General features: G+C 42.0%; 1 long non-coding RNA gene across 3 annotated transcripts; it reads right to left on the reverse strand.

Moving 5' to 3' along the window:
• Positions 1–1,355: 1,355 nt before the first annotated feature.
• Positions 1,356–17,355, reverse strand: LOC136310488 (uncharacterized). Of its 3 annotated transcripts, none has more exons than XR_010726572.1 (5): positions 16,905–17,355; positions 16,664–16,753; positions 13,921–14,005; positions 11,528–11,696; positions 1,356–1,940 (listed from the first exon to the last, which is right to left on the reverse strand). It is a non-coding gene; the product is annotated as an uncharacterized lncRNA (long non-coding RNA). The 3 variants fall into 3 exon arrangements; XR_010726571.1 differs by having other exon boundaries at positions 1,356–1,945; XR_010726570.1 differs by having other exon boundaries at positions 1,356–2,076.
• Positions 17,356–18,089: the final 734 nt, after the last annotated feature.

Here is an 18,089-nt window from a genome sequence, read left to right on the forward strand (position 1 = left end):
CACACACACACCTACTTTTTCAGCTTCTGACCTTCTAGGTCCTGACTGACATGTGGTCTGAACTCTGCCGCTTAAGGAGAGAAGAAAGGGGTGAGAAGATGAACACGACACTTGGGAAAGAAAGTCCAGCTGCGGGAATCTAGAGGTGCTGCCTTTCCCCTTCTCCCCGTTGCTCCAAGAGATGAGTCCTGAAGCTCCCAAAAAACTGGCTACAATTCAAGGAGGACAATAGAGGGTTATTAAGTAAATTATAGTGTATTTATTCAATAGAATATTATATTGCAAACATTATGATAAGACTTATAAATAATGATAATGGCATAAAAAAGACAAAAAATGTTCAGTAAGAGAACAAAAAAGCAGAACTGTGGAACCACATATTGCATAATTTCAACAATTACAAACTCGCAAACACATAATCATATATGTGAAAACATGACCAAGGAATGAGACATGAAAATATAATTTTATTTTGTTTTACAAATGACTTCTATTTTAATTTTTTAGATTTTTTTCTAAGCCTTTTTACACTAAAATTGATTAATCAGTATTATCTTTTCAGAATAGAAATTAATTCAAGATGATGGAGGTGCAGAAATTGCTTCCAAGTTAAAGGAAATAAAGCATTTTGAGAAACATGCTTTTTGAATTATGGCTGTAGGATTTGTGCATATTCACTATGTTAGTAATCATCACACCTGCCTCCAGGAATAGTCAGAGATAGATTTATTATATAACTGATACCACAGGGACCCTTGGGGATGTTGAGGAAAACCTGGCAGCATGCCCTGTTCCATGAAGTCAGTCCAGATCAGAACCTCAAAGGCAGAGCCGGCAGCAGAGCTGAGAAGATGACTTGATAACCAGTCAAAAAAAGTGTGACGGCATTTATTTTTACACTTGTCTTCAGCATACAGAATATTTTGGGATTCAATGTATTGTTGGATCCAGAATTGAAGTGGAAACAAGTAGGTTAAAGTTACTGAAGGGCTCGGATCTCAGCCCTGCACGAGGAAGAACTTTGTAACGATCAGATCAGAGCTCCTGTGGAGGGCAGCTCCCCAGCCAGTCAGACCTCGTGCGAAGCTGGAGGACCATCCATCTGCTCCGGATGCCGGATGCCGGTGGGGGGTGGTCGCCTGCAGGAAGAGCTGCATTAGATAACACGTAAGCTTCCTATCTAGCTCTGGGACCCCGAGGTTTTGTGTTTACCGAGTTGAGATTTTATTTGACCAAGCAGGCAGCACAGGCATGACTTCCCCCGTCATACAGATGAGACATGTGAGGCTCGGAGTAGCGACCTGATGGTCCGTAGGCTCAGAGCTGGACAGCACCAGTACCGCTCACTTCAGACCAATGCTGTGAGCACTGGCATACGCACTCAAATGCCAGGATGTATCTGCAAAGGCTTCAGGGAGTCAGACCTGTAACTGGGTAAGCAGGACGGGAAAACGACAGCTTCCTCTCCTTTGGCCGTTGTGACTGGAGCGCCTCCCTGTTTTACCAATACCACAATGCACTAGGCAAGATCACAGCTGAAGTCGCGGTCCTTTTCCAAAGCTGTGTTGTCTGAGCGGCACTTGAGCTCCTCAGGGGACTCGGGGAAACTCCTTAGGTAGTAGCCCCACTCGTCCTGACACAGTCTGAGGCTGGGGGCAGAGGCTGCTGAAACCACAGGGGAAAGGCCACCCACATGCTGCCTCCTCTTGGATGAAGACGTGCTGGATCCCTGAGAGAGAACAGGAGCCTCCTGCCTGGGGTTCCAGGACATCTGCGCTCACAGCCACGTGGTTCCCGAGCACATTCGTGAAGCACTCCTGCCCCAATACAAACTCAGCGTGTGCGCGGTGAGGACCAGGGAGGAGGGGCAGCTTTCTTATCCTTGGTTTCTGGCACGTTGGTCCCAGACTCTGTGGCTGTTGTTATGGTCGTTGTGGCTGCTGTTCTGCCACAAAGAGAAAGCAGGGGAAAGAAAGAGAGAAAATAAAACTAGGAGTACTAGGCAGGTTTTCCTTGTCTTCAGAGAACTGCGTGTACACAGCATTCCAGTGACCGGTGATTTCACTCCAGGGATGGCTAGGAAGAAATAAAAACCATTCCGATTAACATTTATTGAGCACATATCATGCGGCAGGCACTCTGCTAGAGCTTTTTCCGTGGGGTGATTCATGGCAGCCTCTTGAAGGACTTCGGAGCTGGCTATTGTCCTTACGCTTATTTTATAGATAAGGAAACATAACACGGACAAGTGTCAGGAACCTGCCTAAGGTGACAATTTCACGGGTGTTGGAGCTGAGATGCAGATTCAAGCAGTCTCAGGCAAAGCCTGTGCAACACTAGACTGCATTGTTCATTCTTAGAGCCCCTACAAAGAGAAAATTAAGTACTTAAGAAAGTATATGATTTGCCCCCAAAGTCACACAACTAATGAAGGACAAACCAGAATTAAACCCCTAATCTGCTATATCAGGTCTGATCATCTTCCCCCAGCCTAAAAGAATATTCTGGACTAATGTTCTCCTGCCTTACAGAAACTTCCTGAATAAACTCTCTTAGAAAAGAGTAGCACAGATACTGAACCGAATGTGCGCCGGACATCGACAGTGAGTCAGGCCCTCCCTGGTTCAACCAGTCTCAGAGCTTACGGATTCTTCACAACCAACTTGGGACATGGTATTTTTGTCTCCTCGTCTATGGCAAGTAAGGACTGTATTTGAGGTCCTAGAGACAGCAGCAGAGGTGGAATATGAAGTAAGTCTCTGCACTCCTGGTCCAACCCTCTCTACCGCACACCTCAGTTTCCCTCTCTGAATGGAGGAGAGAGTTCTTGAAACAGTACAAGAGATAAAACCAATTAAATTTGAATCACAGCCACTTTGACCTTAGTAGGATGCTGCCTTTCTCTCAGCCTAAATGTCTGAGCCTTTAATAATTCATTAAATTGCGCTCATGAACAGGATAAATCTGACTCTACTGTAATGAGATGTTTTCCTCTCCCTTATACAACTGCACTGACATCTGCAGTCACTTTTCACGAAAGCAACGTCGTTCTCAAGGAAAAGGGTTGGTTTCTCTAAAGTCTGGTCTCCATGGTAGCCTCTCACTGTGAGGAACCCCAAACCCACAGACTAGATACAATGGATAGATGCAAGCCTTGTCAATAAGAAAACAGATTCATATTTTTTTAAATCAAAATAATCCTCTGGGGAGGACAGAGATAAAATGAATCACACAAGCAACAATGTGGTAGAAATAACCCCAGCCAGCCGTTGGACTTAAACAAATGAGCAGCTTCATGGGGATGCTTCCAGTGAAGTTTGAAGACAGCAGCATGAGGAAGTCTGTAACACCACGACTCTGTAAAACAGCAGCCTGCTCTCAGAAGAATTAGGCTTTAATTGGAAGCCAGCTGCTCATGCTGAAATGGCAAGGGAATCGCTGGACAGAGACCCTGAGGATACCAGAGGCAACAGCTCTTGGAACAACCTAACCGAGCCCTTTGGAATGTAAAATAATACCGCCTGCGATTCTGTAACAATCCATCAGTGAGAGAAAGTCTCTGCCATTCCCTAAATGGCCCCAATGCCTTTAGTACTTGACTATTATTAATAGAAATACACCAGTTCAATCAAAAGTTGTGCTTCCTACAGAGTCACTTAAGCCGTTTCTTAATTAGGTGATTCCATTAGCCACATTCATAATCTCCAGTGGGAATGAAGCATTAAAAGTCACTGCTGTGAGGCACTGGTTAAATCACTGATAATCAGGCATGAATTTTCTATGCTTTTTATACACCACTTCTTGCTCCCTCTCTAGATTGAATAAATGAACCCCTCACTTCACAAGATACCTAGGGCATTTGTTGGTATAGCAGATTGACTGATAGTTTATTGGAGTGGGGCCGAAGACTTCGAATGGTTCTTCCAATTTTATTTTTTAACATAGAAAACCTCTTTTGCCATGTCACTAACATGTGCATCTTCTAGTCTTTTATGAGAACTGACTCATATTAGGATATCTCAAGAAAGGGTAGATAAGCAATAGAAATGATTACATTAGCACAGATTCAAAGGATGTAACTAGAGCAATCTTAGCCAGAGCTTATACTATTCACCACTTCAAAAGCCTTGACTTAACTCATTCAACGTTTACTGCAATCTAGATTCACCTATTTTCCTTGACCATCTGAATTAATATCCAAATGCTATAAGAAACCAGTAGTGGAGGCTATCGCTGCTCCCATGAGAGGGTGGTGAGTTTATAGTGGACTCCAGTGGAGGCACCAACCTTGGGGATGGCTTTGCTCATGAAGATGTTGGCCAACTCTCTGACCTACACCTTCCCCTTCAGGGAGAGATCATAGCACCACCAGTCCCTAACTTTGTTCAAAATGAATAGGTAGGAAACCACACGTGATTTGTTTTCGGTGCCCAGGATGAACTTCGTCAGACGCTACATGGAATTTTTATTGAGCACATAAGTCTCCATCAAGCAACATAAGATCCTCCATACCAGAGACTTCAATGTAACCTTCAGTAATTTATAATTCTGCAGTCAGAACAGAGGCCAGAAAAACCTTCACTCTTGTAAGCGAGCATAGCCACGCTGAAGTCTTGTGTGCACATCACATGCACAAACACAAACACATACATACTCACACAATCACGCAATTATCCTCAGTGCTATTAGGGCTTCACCAGCATGTAAAGTACAAAGGCACAGTAGAGCCTAACAGCACAGGACAGCCCCCTTTCTTCCCCCTTACTGGCAACCCCAAATCCTGAGCCCCAGCTTGTCCCCTATCACAATACATATTGCCACTAGGCACTCAATGGCCATGGCTAGAAGCATGGGCATTGCCCTTCTTAACTCTTCTTTCTCCTGCCTAGACACCCCATGGTTACTGGTTATACATCCTAAAATCTGTATCAAATCTTTCACTTTAATTTAGATCCATCCATTTTTATAAGTAACCTGCTGATTTTGGCCACCATTACTTTTCTCCTACGTTAGCCTTCTAACTGTTCTCCTTGCCTCTATTCTAAAAGATGTGTGTGTCCACTTTGCTCCACAACATACGTGCACAGGAACACAAAGAGACGAACCAGTCTTGCTGTACTTAGAGGGCAAGGTATCTTGTGAAGTGAGGGGTTCATTTATTCAATCTAGAGAGGGAGCAAGAAGTGGTGTATAAAAAGCATAGAAAATTCATATAGTAGGAATATATATGAATATGTGACAAATGACTGAGCCACATTAGATATAAAACAAAACCCACCAGGAGGAGGAGGCAGGGGCCCAAGGCAGGGATCTGGGACAGAAGCCCTAAAAAGAGTGGTGAATTGATAATGAGAACCTAAATCACATTTCACCTGGGAGCACATCTCAATATTGGGCAAAGTTAAAGCCTGAGTATCAGTCTGGACTGTTGGCAGAAAGCTGTAATTCCTCAGCTGATATCAAACTAGCATTATGTTTGGCTTTCTTTTTGAATGCAATACAGAAGTGATAAGGCTGGAGCTTTGGTGAACATCTAACCAGAGTCATCATTCACTAAAAAAAAAGGAAGAAGAGAATATTGCATGGGTGGGAGGTCAAAGCTAAGATGAATATCTGTGAAGAAAACGGAATTTCTGTTTCCAAGACTGAAGATACCAGATACAACAAAATCTCAATGGAAAGCCGTGGTAGTAGTGGTTAACCAAGGATTGAATCATGCCAAAACTGAAACCCAGATAAAATCCAGATTAGTCCCTGATCGGATTGAAGATCAGCTCCCCACCCTATGATCCTAACAGAGAAAAAGAGAAATCCTCTCTTTTGGAAAACCGCATCATTTGTATTTTCTGTGATTCTTTTCTATGCTGTCCAGCATACAACAGAAGATTGTTAAACATGTTAAGATGAGAAATATAAAGACTTATGATGAAGCCATAGAATTAACATAATATGATATGAATACAAGAGAAAACCACCTATGGATCAGGATGCAGAGGCCAGAGAAACAGCAACAACTATACAGTCAATAAATTTGGGACAAAGGTCACTTAGTAAAGTGGTGGGAGAAGAATGATTTCATCAAAGAATAATCCTGTGTCAACTGTATAGCCAGCCACAGAAAACAATTTTATGTGTATGCATCTTCATTTTTATAGCATACCATAGACAGCAATTCAAGATGAATTATACATGAAAACAGGAAGGATAAGGTAATAGATATTTCACAGGAATATAGAGAAAAACATTTTGATGATTTTTTTTTTTTTTAGATTTTATTTATTGATTTTAGAGCGAGGAGAGTGGTGGGGGGTGGGAAGCGAGAAGCAGTTGCTTCTCATATGTGCCTTCACCAGGCAAGCCTGGGGTTTCGAACTGGTGACCTCAGCATTCCAGGTCTATGCTTTATCCACTGTGCCACCAAAGGACAGGTATATTTTGATGATTTTTATATAGACTGATTTTCTTAAACCAGCCCATTAAAAGTTTTGAAAAGCAATAGCTATATAGGAATAGATTATAATAAAAAAAACTTCTCTACATCAAAAGATGCCACCAAGACAGTGAAAAGTCAAATCATATAGTAGGAATATATATGAATATGTGACAAATGACTGAGCCACATTAGATATATAACAAATAACAGATATAAGAAAAAACAAAAACTTCTTAATGAAGAGAAAAGCAGGTAACATAATAAACCTCAAATGATTTGAGCAGACAAGTCACAAAAGTGAGTATCCAAACAAAAAGCTGGCTTGAGGGGTTATCAGGGAAGTACTTACTAAAATCAATAAATAATAATATTTTATAATTAAAAATAGATAAAATAAAAAGACAGAAAATATCAAGTGTCAGTGTACATATAGCAGGGGTTGGGAACCTTTTTGGCTGAGAGAGCCATGAACGCCACATATTTTAAAATGTAACTCTGTGAGAGCCATACAATGACTCATGTACATTATGCATTATCCAATAAAGACTTGGTGTTGTCCTAGAGGTCAGATGTGATTGGCTCCAGCCACCTGCAACCATGAACATGAGCGGTAGGAAATAAATGGATTGTAATACATGAGAATGTTTTATATTTTTAACCTTATTATTATTTTTATTAAAGATTTGTCTGCGAGCCAGATGCAGCCATCAAAAGAGCCACACCTGGCTTGCGAGCCGTAGGTTCCCGACCCCTGACATATAGTAACCAAAACTCCCAGTCATTGCTGATAGAAGTATAAATTAAAACAATTGGTTTGGAAAAATATTTGGCAGTATCTACTAAAGCTGAATATAATCACCCATAGAATTGGAAATATAGCTATATGTTCCCAAAAGGCACAGAGGAGAATATTTACAGAATAACTATTCATATTTATTTTAATATTTGTTGATTGATTTTAACAAGAGAAGAGGGGAGAGGAACACTGATATATGTTCCTGTATGTGTCCTGACCAGGGATTGAACCGGAACCCTCCATGCTTTGGGATGATGCTCTAACCAACTGAGCTATCTATCTGGTCAGGGCAATAACTATTCATATTAATCTCAAATTATATAGCTCAAATAATTCACAAATAGAATATAGAAGAAATTTTGTAAAAAACAAACAAAAAAACTTTAATATTGAACAGAAAGGCAGATATAACAAAGAAAGTAGAACTCGATTTCATTTACATAAACTTTATATGAAGTATAAAACCAAGTAAAACCAAGCTAGGCCACTTTAGGTCAAAACAGAGATCATCCTAGAGAAGGGGCGTGACTGCCAGGTCCTCTGAGTAGAGCGTCAGGGGTTCTGCTAAAGTTCTTTTCTTGACCTGAGTGCTGGCTGCACAGATGGGTTCATGTGTGAAAATCCAAACAACAGCACAGTGATGATATGGGCACTTTCAGATGTATACTTACTCTTAAAAGTATTAAAAATATCCATAGTGGGAAGAAGAGATGGACAGGAGTTTTTGGAGAAAAAAAAAAAGATTTTTAAAATCATCTTACAAGAATTAACTTTCTTTCTTGGGAGCAGGTCTGAATAAGTTGTAAAGGTTAAATTCATGCAACAGGTATTGACTTAATTTAGACACACAACCCCTCCCATATGCAGGACGTAAAAGCCACACTGACTATAGGTAATAGTGCTGTCATTCCCTCTGTCACGTATCATCACACTTCATAGGGTAACAACATTGTACTAATACAAAATGACAGCGGACATGTCATACTGTTCCCCAACAGCCACGCCGATTCAAGGCCACGTCTGAGAAAATGACAGAGACACCCATTTTCATCTTGAACACAGACGCAACAACATAACAAATACCAAGGAGACAGTTTGTCACAATCATGCAGGTAAAATTCTACTAGGGAGAGGTGAGAGCAAATGTTCAAGACTTAAGGAAGGACTTGCTCTTTTTGGGAAGCCAGATCTTTTAGTCAGAGACATGATGCTGAAAAGGAAAAATGAAGTCGGACATGATATTTAAAGACTGTTAGACTAAATGCCCTGTGGCCTGGAGATGGAGGAGACTGAAAAGGAAGCTGTGCTGGTCACAGCTTGTTAAATGCATTAAGAATCACTAATATGGATGCGATTCTCATAATAGCTCCAGCCTGGCAAACTCCTAATCTGGTACAGAGGCCAGCTCTGACACCCACTCCTTCTAAGAGCTTCCCTTCCCTTTTCCACGAGGATTAACTGACTCCTCATCCATTCTGTCCTCTTAGTACTTTGCATAAACCTAGATTATACTTCCTTTTTTTTTTTAATATTTTTCTGAAGCTAGAAACAGGGAGAGACAGTCAGACAGACTCCCGCATGCACCCGACCGGGATCCACCCAGCACGCCCACCAGGGGGCGATGCTCTGCCCACCAGGGGGCGATGCTCTGCCCCTCCTGGGTGTGGCTCTGCCGTGACCAGAGCCACTCTAGCGCCTGGGGCAGAGGCCAAGGAGCCATCCCCAGCGCCTGGGCCATCTTTGCTCCAATGGAGCCTCGGCTGCGGGAGGGGAAGAGAGAGACAGAGAGGAAGGAGAGGGGGAGGGGTGGAGAAGCAGATGGACGCTTCTCCTGTGTGCCCTGGCCGGGAATCGAACCCGGGATTTCTGCACGCCAGGCCGATGCTCTACCACTGAGCCAACCGGCCACAGCTAGATTATACTTCTTATGCACTTATCATTTTTCTGTTTGTGTAGCCATCTATTCCCATTGGCATATGCAACCTCAAGGGCAAAGGCTACATCTTAGCATATAGAGCAACCATTTAAAATGTCTTAATGGTTGTATTACAAAAGTTATACACATACATGGCAAACATTTCAAACCAGCGTAGGCAAATAAAGGATGACGAAAAATTTCCACTCCAGCTAGGCCAGGGGTCAGCAAAGCTTTTTTTTTTTTGTAAAGGGCCAGATAGAAAACATTTTAGGTGTTGCAGGACATATAGTCTGTGCTGCAACTACTCAGCTTGGCTGTTGCATCACAAAAAACAGCTATGGACCATATGTAAAAAAACAAATAAATGTCATTGTGTTCCAATATAATTTTATTTAGAAAAACAGGTAACAAATCAAATTTGTTCCATAGGGCAAGGTTTGCCCACTCTTCTAGTAGATCATAGGCTCATGTCCCAGAGTAACAAGTGTTAAAAAAGTCTCTGATGAAATGGTAGTCACTAATGAGCAGGAGTGTAGGAGTGAAGCCTGTCCCCAGCCCATGGCCAAAGAAAGCCAGAGCAAGTGCAGGTATCAGTGAGATGTTACGTCCCAAGTTTTAGTCCCTCTTTTTTTCAATAACTGACCTGCAATCATATGGCTACACCAGCAGTTCCCCAGATTCATTTCCCACGGCATGTAGGAAAGATGGATATCTGTCCTTCTTACCTCTCAAGACTACAATGAAAATGAAACTGAAGTAATGTGATGAAATTCTTCAAAAGAGAAGCATTTTGAAAGTGAAAAGGCACATGACTGATCTAAGACAGTCTACAAAAGCATTCAGCAGATCTCAGCAGAACTGCCTGGATACCTTTTATGTACATGTAAAAGTAGGCTTTCTTATAAGAGCATTCAAGTCCTTTTAGCTCTCACCTATGTTTTAGAATAAACTCTATTCTTTCATTGCAAACCTTACACAGGAAGGTTTTCTCTTCATTTCTTGCCACACTTATGACTATCACCTCCATTTGATCTGAGGAGAGGTATGATCAGGACGGACATGACATTTGGAGAAGCCTGGTTCTTCCTCACACTGGCCACACCTCTTCCAGGCTATGACCTCTGGCCACTGCAGGGATGCTCTGTGATCAATTTCCCTCCAGAGACCTAGGTACATCGTTCACATTTTCTAGAGGTATATATATAGATATATATATAGCACAATTACTAAGACAAATGTTAAGGCAGGTCACAAAATCTGCACATACACTTAGAGACATGAAGCCAAGTGTCAGTCTGAAGATGTCTCTGACAGTTTACTAAATACAAGAGTCCTTTTATTTTTTTTTATTTATACATTTTTAAAATAAAATATGTAAACATGGTTTCAAGTGTCCCACTCAATAGAACACCCTCAGCCCCCCCCACCCCCCCATGCCCCATGCAAAGTCTCTTCTCTTTTCCATTTCACCCCCTTGCACCCCCCTTCCCCTCTGGGATTTGCTGTCCTGTTATCTGTATCTATGTGTTATGTATATCTAATTTGGCTAATCCATTCACTTTCTTTAATCCTGTCCTCTTATCCCCCTTCCCCCTTCCCTCTGACAGCTGTCTATCTGTTAAAAAAGAGTCCTTTAAAAAAAACAACTGTGAGAAATAAGGATAAAAAGAAGTATAACATCCAAGATGCAATTTAAATGTGCAAATAAGTGCTATTATATCTTTAGGGGATGGCATAGATTTTTTTTTTCAGTATAGATTTTCAATTTCTCACCAGGCAGGCAATACACTAGTATCATCAGAACTGATGTCATAGATGAGGGAATTTTAATCTCTCCATGTTTACTCTTATAGTTCTTTTGCCTACCACATACTTATGATCATTTAAAACACCCCCTTTTTACATTCTCTCTATTATTCATGGTCTAATTTAAACATCACCCTTGCCACTGTGCAAGTTGACATAAGTGGAGCCATTTTAAAATGGAGGCAGAGCCACTGGAAAGGAACTGCATTGCTTATTTTGTCCCTTGAAACTTCGACTGGCCAAACCTTTAGACTAAAGCTAATCCCCAAATGTTTTACAATGGTTTAGTCAGCAGAAGAGTGAAATTCCTGATCCCAATGCAGAATAAGTAACCAATCATGCATAACCAAAGGTATCTCAGTTTGTAAACACCAACAGGATTGTTTTTTCTTCTTTTCATGTAATTATTACTTTCTTTTTTCATAAAAACCCCTTGCTTTCAGCCTATGATTGAGACACTCTTCAGGTTTCTGACTGAACCTGTGCTCCTAAATTGCAATTCTTTGATCCCAAATAAGCACTTTGCCTCTTGAAAGGGGTTCTTGTTTTTTTAGGGCAACAGCACAAGCCTTACCTCACCATGCAGCTGGAAGGTTCCGATCTCACCTTTGCTTCTCTAAGAGCTCTGCCATCTGGGTGACATGCATCTTCTATTGCCTTGTATGAATGTTCATAACTTTTTGTGTCACTTCACACACATGCTTTGGTAGGTGCCTGGAACATACTAGGTGCTCAGCAGATATCTGTAAAATTAAAAGTATATGATAATTTGTATAAGGTTATTCATGTTGACCCTGGGTAGACAAATAGTACTCCTTGAATGTTAGCACTTCTAAAAAATAATTTAAATAGTCCATGTATTTTTGTACCTAATTCTATGGCTTTGCACTCAATTCTATTCTATTCACACCTTTGTATAAAAGATAAATAAAAAGATGTGAATCATTCCCAGAGTTAATATTTAATTATCTTTTCTAGAAGTAGCATCAAGTTTCAAAAAAATGTTTAATTTCTATTTTCAGATTATGCATTTTGTAGACAAAGACTGTGTGTTTGATGACACAAAGATGGCCTAAAACAAACTAATATTCCTTTATGTATTATTGCAGACACCAGTACCTGATTTAAATAATGGCTTATAGGATTTCTGTAAACACACATGTATATATGAATAATGGGAAAGACCTAATCATGTGAAATATTAGGTCTTCTCCCTTCTAACTCAATAACACAGATCAATGAGTCACTCTTGTTTCCCCAGAACTTTACATACAAGAACAAATTGCTCACCACTCTCAAGGTGAAGACACTAATACAACTGAACAGACCTGCGTGGGGTTTCAGAGAAGCTCTTGAAAATGTGTCATCAGAAAGCACAGAGCAGCTAGTCTACAGCGAGCAAGGAGATCGAGATTCAAATGCAGGCCATCTGCCTCCACATCTTAAGCTTTTCCCTCTACAGTAGCTCGTCTTCCTGCCACGCTGCATTTGCATTCTTGGTTAGGACCAGAGCCCTGATCAGAACATTTTGCTAAAGAAAGCCAATTCTACTAAAATTTTAAAAGTCAGGTGAAAAATATTCTTATGCAGCGATCACCAAACTTGGTTTTCACAGCCAATGTTGAAATCTAATCAGCTTTTTTTGTTAACTCAGAGCTATATTAACCAAGACCAGATCTCAAAATTTGTAGATGACCTTGTGCTTAATGAATCACCAAGATATGGATTTCAGCACTCTCTGAAGATGAAGAGGAGAATGTGAGAACAGTGCAATCACTATTGGAGCTAAGAAATGAAATATGACAGGCACATGTTAAAAACATTTTTCTTCCACAAGGAGATGGCGTTTCCTCAAACAGGATTTGCCACCTCCCATGCTCCTCTGAAATCCATTCAGGACGAATAATTTTACAAACAGATCTTAAAAGGCTCTGATTTCGAAGTTCTGCACTAAAATCTACAAGGTAAGGGTAGATTTTGTAGTCACATCAAAGCAAGTTTAAATTGTGCTCTGTTCCTGAACTCACCTAACAGCTTAACACCCTGGCCAAATAATTTATCCTTCTAACTGTAGTTTCCTGTTTTGTGTAACAGGCGGGATAATCTAACCCTCACAAGGTTATTGTGAAAATTTAGAAGATGGTAAATATAAGGCATTTGAAAAAACTACCCTAGGTTTTTAAAAACTGTATCAGGATTGTATCAAGATTGTGTTGATACATCTCAGGTCTAAAAATAGCTGAAACAGAAGACAGGCAGGTCAAACAAACAGACAGTCATGCAATTTGATAAATGCAACAATGACACTGTCAGAATGATGTAAGTTAAGTAATATACTGCAATTGTCTGCCAGTGAGAAAGAGACTGGGGGTGAGAAGCCAAACATTTAAATCATATTCAGCATACAAATGTAATAGTAAATGCTTACCACCTACCTAACAAGAATTTCATAGGGATTGTTGAGCTAATGTCGGTTAGCATTTTGAAACTTAACAGAAGAAAGAATAACACACACACACACACACACATACCACAAGACACTAAATATCGTTATATAAAATTAAATCATGTATGAAATGAGTGGTGCAGAGCAACATATTCTTGCTCCTTACACATTATCCATAGTCAGCATCCTTCACGCAAGAGGATCCTCTCATTTGGTCCAGATGTTGCAAAGTCTCCCATCAAGACAGGCTGTCCCACAGCAATACCTGAATTCAAATAATGACTTTCCAATGTTGGGAATTCCTTTAAACACACACACGCACACACACACACTCACACACTCACAATACAGGAAAGGTCTGATCATGTGCAAGGCAGAAGTTAGAGTTTCAAATGCTGCCCCAAGAGCATCAGCAAAAGGCACAGGAAGAAGAAAGTGAAAAGAAGGGGAGGAGGAGGGGGGGAACCATTCAAATTCTTTAAAAGTTAGATGGCCAGCCTATACTTAACATACATTCATACCTTTATTTCAGGTGTTATTATAATCAAGAGTCTTTCTCAGCCATGCTTTAACTCAAAGATCAGACAGGCTCGTGCTCACTTCTTTCTGTGGAAGAAAAATCTAAGTAGTAAATCAGGGGTTTCTAATTTTGTCTTTAGATCTGGGGTTGATGAACTGTTTGTTCCCTTTAAGGATCTGAAAAAGAAGTATTGCGAATGGCAGTGACACATACGTGTATAGGACACTATAACAACAACGCCCTTTTATGCTTTTAGGTGTATCGAGATCTTGACTCTGCCAATTAATACTGTTTGTCATTAGTCCCATTTACAGATCAAGAAATTCAAACTCAGCTATTATGTTAACTTGTCAAAGGCACATGACAGTTAAATAGAACTCAAATTTCCACTCTGCTTTTCATTCCTTGTTTCTCTATACTATAGTTTATGAAAGTAACTTTATACTTTATTGTCTCCATAATGCTCAGATAAATTTGGCTAGCAGAAATTGATTATCTCTGTTTTTGAGAATATGCATATATATACTAGAAAAGTACTTTGGGGTGTGTGTGTGTGTGTGTGTGTGTGTGTGTGTGGTTGGTTGGCATTGAGAAATAAGTGACTTCAGATGAGAGAGAAAGCTCACTAGTTAGCAAACTGTGAGTGAGTTACAATTCCTATTGCTTAATGGAGTAAGTAGCCACCCACATGCACACACATGCACACACACACACACACAAAGACACACACACACACATAACCTGGCAATACATTTCAGGCATTTCTTAAATAAATAAATGAATATCTGGTTTGCCAAAAAACAATGTAATTTTTGCCTTTCTCATTTTATTTGAAATCTTTCAAGGGATAATTTACAGTTTAAATAACACGTATTTCTAGTTCAAAATATTTTGCTTCTGGTAGCTGCCTATTTGATGTGTTTAAAACTTTTTGTTAAGGTCAGAAATTCTGAGTTAACTACTTGAAGAATTGAAAAGTTTTAAAAATTCAAATCTCTGTGGGATGAATAATTTTAGTATAAATGATATTTCAGGAGACCTATATATGAACAACATACAAAGCAGGACCTGCGTCCTCGGGTTAGATGTCGAGGCAGTGTGGATACTTTCAGGCCAGCGCCAGGAATGCTGAATGTGGTTATCATGATGACCTACGTCCTCGGGTTAGATGTCAAGGCAGTGTGGATACTTTCAGGCCAGCGCCAGGAATGCTGAATGTGGTTATCATGATTTGCATCAATAATTCCCAATGAGCAGATACTCATTTAAAAATGTTCAAAACTTTTATTTCAAAAGCTGAGAATGAACATAACTGCCATGCCATGTGTTTGGGAAGGTCTATGACAATGATATCATGAATTGGAAGATGCTAGGCTGGATAATCTATGCATATTCCAAAGCGTAAACTCTGTTTCCTGATTGGATCCTCACTTATTTATTTACGTGTTTATCTTTTGCCTATTCTTTTTTTTTAAGATTTCTTGATTATTTATTTATTTATTTATTTACAGAAGGGGGGAGAGAAATGGAGAGAAAGAGGGGAGAGTAACGGGAAGCATTAACTCATAGTAGTTGCTTCCTATATGTGCCTTGACCAGGCAAGCCAGGAGTTTCAAACAGGTGACCTCAGCATTCCAGGTCGACACTTTAATTTTTTTTTTTTTTAGTTTATTCATTTTTAGAGAGAAGAGAGAGAGGAGAGAGAGAGACGGGGAGGAGCTGGAAGCATCAACTCCCATATGTGCCTTGACCAGGCAAGCCCAGGTTTTCGAACCAGCAACCTCAGCATTTCCAGGTCGACGCTTTATCCCACTGCGCCACCACAGGTCAGGCCAATTTTTTTAATTTAATTTTTTTTTTTAGTTTATTCATTTTTAGAGAGAAGAGAGAGAGGAGAGAGAGCAGGTCGACACTTTACTACTGTGCCACCACAGGTCAGGCATCTTTTGCCCATTCTTGGTCATAATATTCTCGATGCCTTTCTGGTAGCCTGCAGAACTTTCACACACTTAAAATGGTCGTTAATCATTCCTACCAATGTCGTTGTTTTCCTATTTCTGTCAATCAGAGTTCCCCGGTTCACTTTGAATTGACAGCCTCGACAGACTCAAGGGCTGCAGATTAGTGTCCCGAAGTCTCAAACCTCAGCTGGCATGGCCCCACACTCCAACTTTTCCTTCCACCAGCCTGTGTGACCAGCAGATGCCCACCACACACCCTCTCACCCTGGAGTCAGTCAGCCTCCTGGGATTTATCAACTTATCACCTCATAAGCAAGGATCAAGCCTTTCTTTGTAACCAGAGATTAGAGGGTTGTTGTCACTGGGATATTGATTGATGTTTCTAGGACTGGATCACACTGGAGAACAATCAGCAATTTGCAAACTGCAAAGGCCAAATCTGAATATACACACACACACATATACACACGCACACTCACACACACACTGGGGGCTGTTAAAGGTGAGGCAGGCTCTCTAATGTGTCCCCTGAGTTCCCAGATGAAGGGACCACACTAAAAGGCAATGACTGGCCACTGTAGTTCTAATCTGCTGTATCCTATAAATATGTCATTTTAGACTTACTAAAGCCATGAGTAAGCTTGTAGCAAATAAAGGGGAAATCACTCCAGGAATGCCAGTTAACCCTCTCACTCCCACATTCCAGATTCTTAATAATATCCCACTCTTTGCCTGGTCTTCAACCCCACCCACCGTTGTGACTGACAGGCCAGTAGGACTTACATGCTAACTTGGAAGTTCCTTCTCAGGGTTAGGGCTGGAGGAGACGGAGGTCCCAAGGGATGGAGGCACATCTTGGAGGTGACATAATGCCTGGGGAAGGTGGGCGGAGGCTTCATTTTGCACACTTTCTAAGTCTGACGCCTTAGACGCCCTTCTCCACCTGACCCCTTAGCCCACTTTAGCATTGACCACCCTTCACCCCTCACCTCCTGACCCGGCCCGGTCACCACTTAGCACTCACAGCACTTCTGCTGCGGTCAGACAGGCGGAGCGGTCTGAGAGCGGAGGTCCGTCCGGGTAACACGCTGTGACCAGCCCCAGCCGCTCCACCCGGGAAGCCGGGAAGCCGTGGCTTTCTCTTCCTCTTCTCCAGAGTTCTAGGCTGCTGCTGCCCAGGGTCCCCGTCGTCTTGACTCCTGCTCCGCGGCTGCTCACCTCTGCCTCCGCTCAGTGCTGGTGGCGCCCTGGGAAAGGAGTAACAGGAGCTGGTCTTTTTGCAGCTACCGGTGAGGGGGTCCCGGAGTGGGGTACTGGGACAGCGGGACCCAGCAGGAACCGCCGCCGGAGGCGCCTGGGCGTGGGGACCCGAGAGCGCGCTCAGCCCGGCTGGGGAGCGCCGCCGGTCCCGCTTCTCCCATCGCGGAGCGGAGAGCCGCGGAGAGCGGGTCCTGGACCAGAGTGGGCGGCACGGGCTCTCCGTTGGCCGGCGGCGGGGACAGGCGCTCGGGACACCAACTCCATCCAAGTTGGGCCGCGGCGGGGCGGGCGGAGGCGGCGCCCGGCAGGTGGCGGCCGCTGGCGCGGAGCGAGGCGCCGCCACGCGGGCTGGAGCGGAGTCTCGGGACTCGGACGCAGCCACTCGCAGAGCCCCCGCGTGGGGCCGGGAGCTGGGGGTTCGGGTTCCGCGTCCCGCTCTCCCCACTGCATGGCTGGGGGCTCAGATCCTAGTGCAAACGACGCGGACCCTCTTCTGCTCTCTGCCTTTGGCTTTCTGCAACTTCTGCCCTCCCGCAGCCCACATTCCCTGTGCAGCCAGGACTTCGTCCAGTGTGCTTGGGAGGAGAGGGTTTGAGGGATTCCTGTTCTTTCCCTCTTAGTCTCTGAACTGGCACCTAAATCTAACTAACCAAAGAACAGGCAATAAATGTGTCCTGGCCTGGGAGAGACTCCAGAAGCGAGTAGAGGGGGTTGTGTGGGCTTCTGTGTAATAGATACAGATAGATCAATGTATAGATAGATATATCTAGATATAGACAGATATCTATACATATATTTATTTATAGAGCTAAATATATATGTTGATATCTAGATATATCTAAGACAGATGTGTCTGTTGATCTATTATCTATCTATCTATCTACCCATCCATCTATCTACCTTTTCAAGTAGACAGTTTGGTTCTGGAGAAATGAAATGTGTATAGATG

Source organism: Saccopteryx bilineata, chromosome 7 (assembly GCF_036850765.1).
Source record: "Saccopteryx bilineata isolate mSacBil1 chromosome 7, mSacBil1_pri_phased_curated, whole genome shotgun sequence".
Lineage (NCBI taxonomy): Eukaryota > Metazoa > Chordata > Mammalia > Chiroptera > Emballonuridae > Saccopteryx > Saccopteryx bilineata.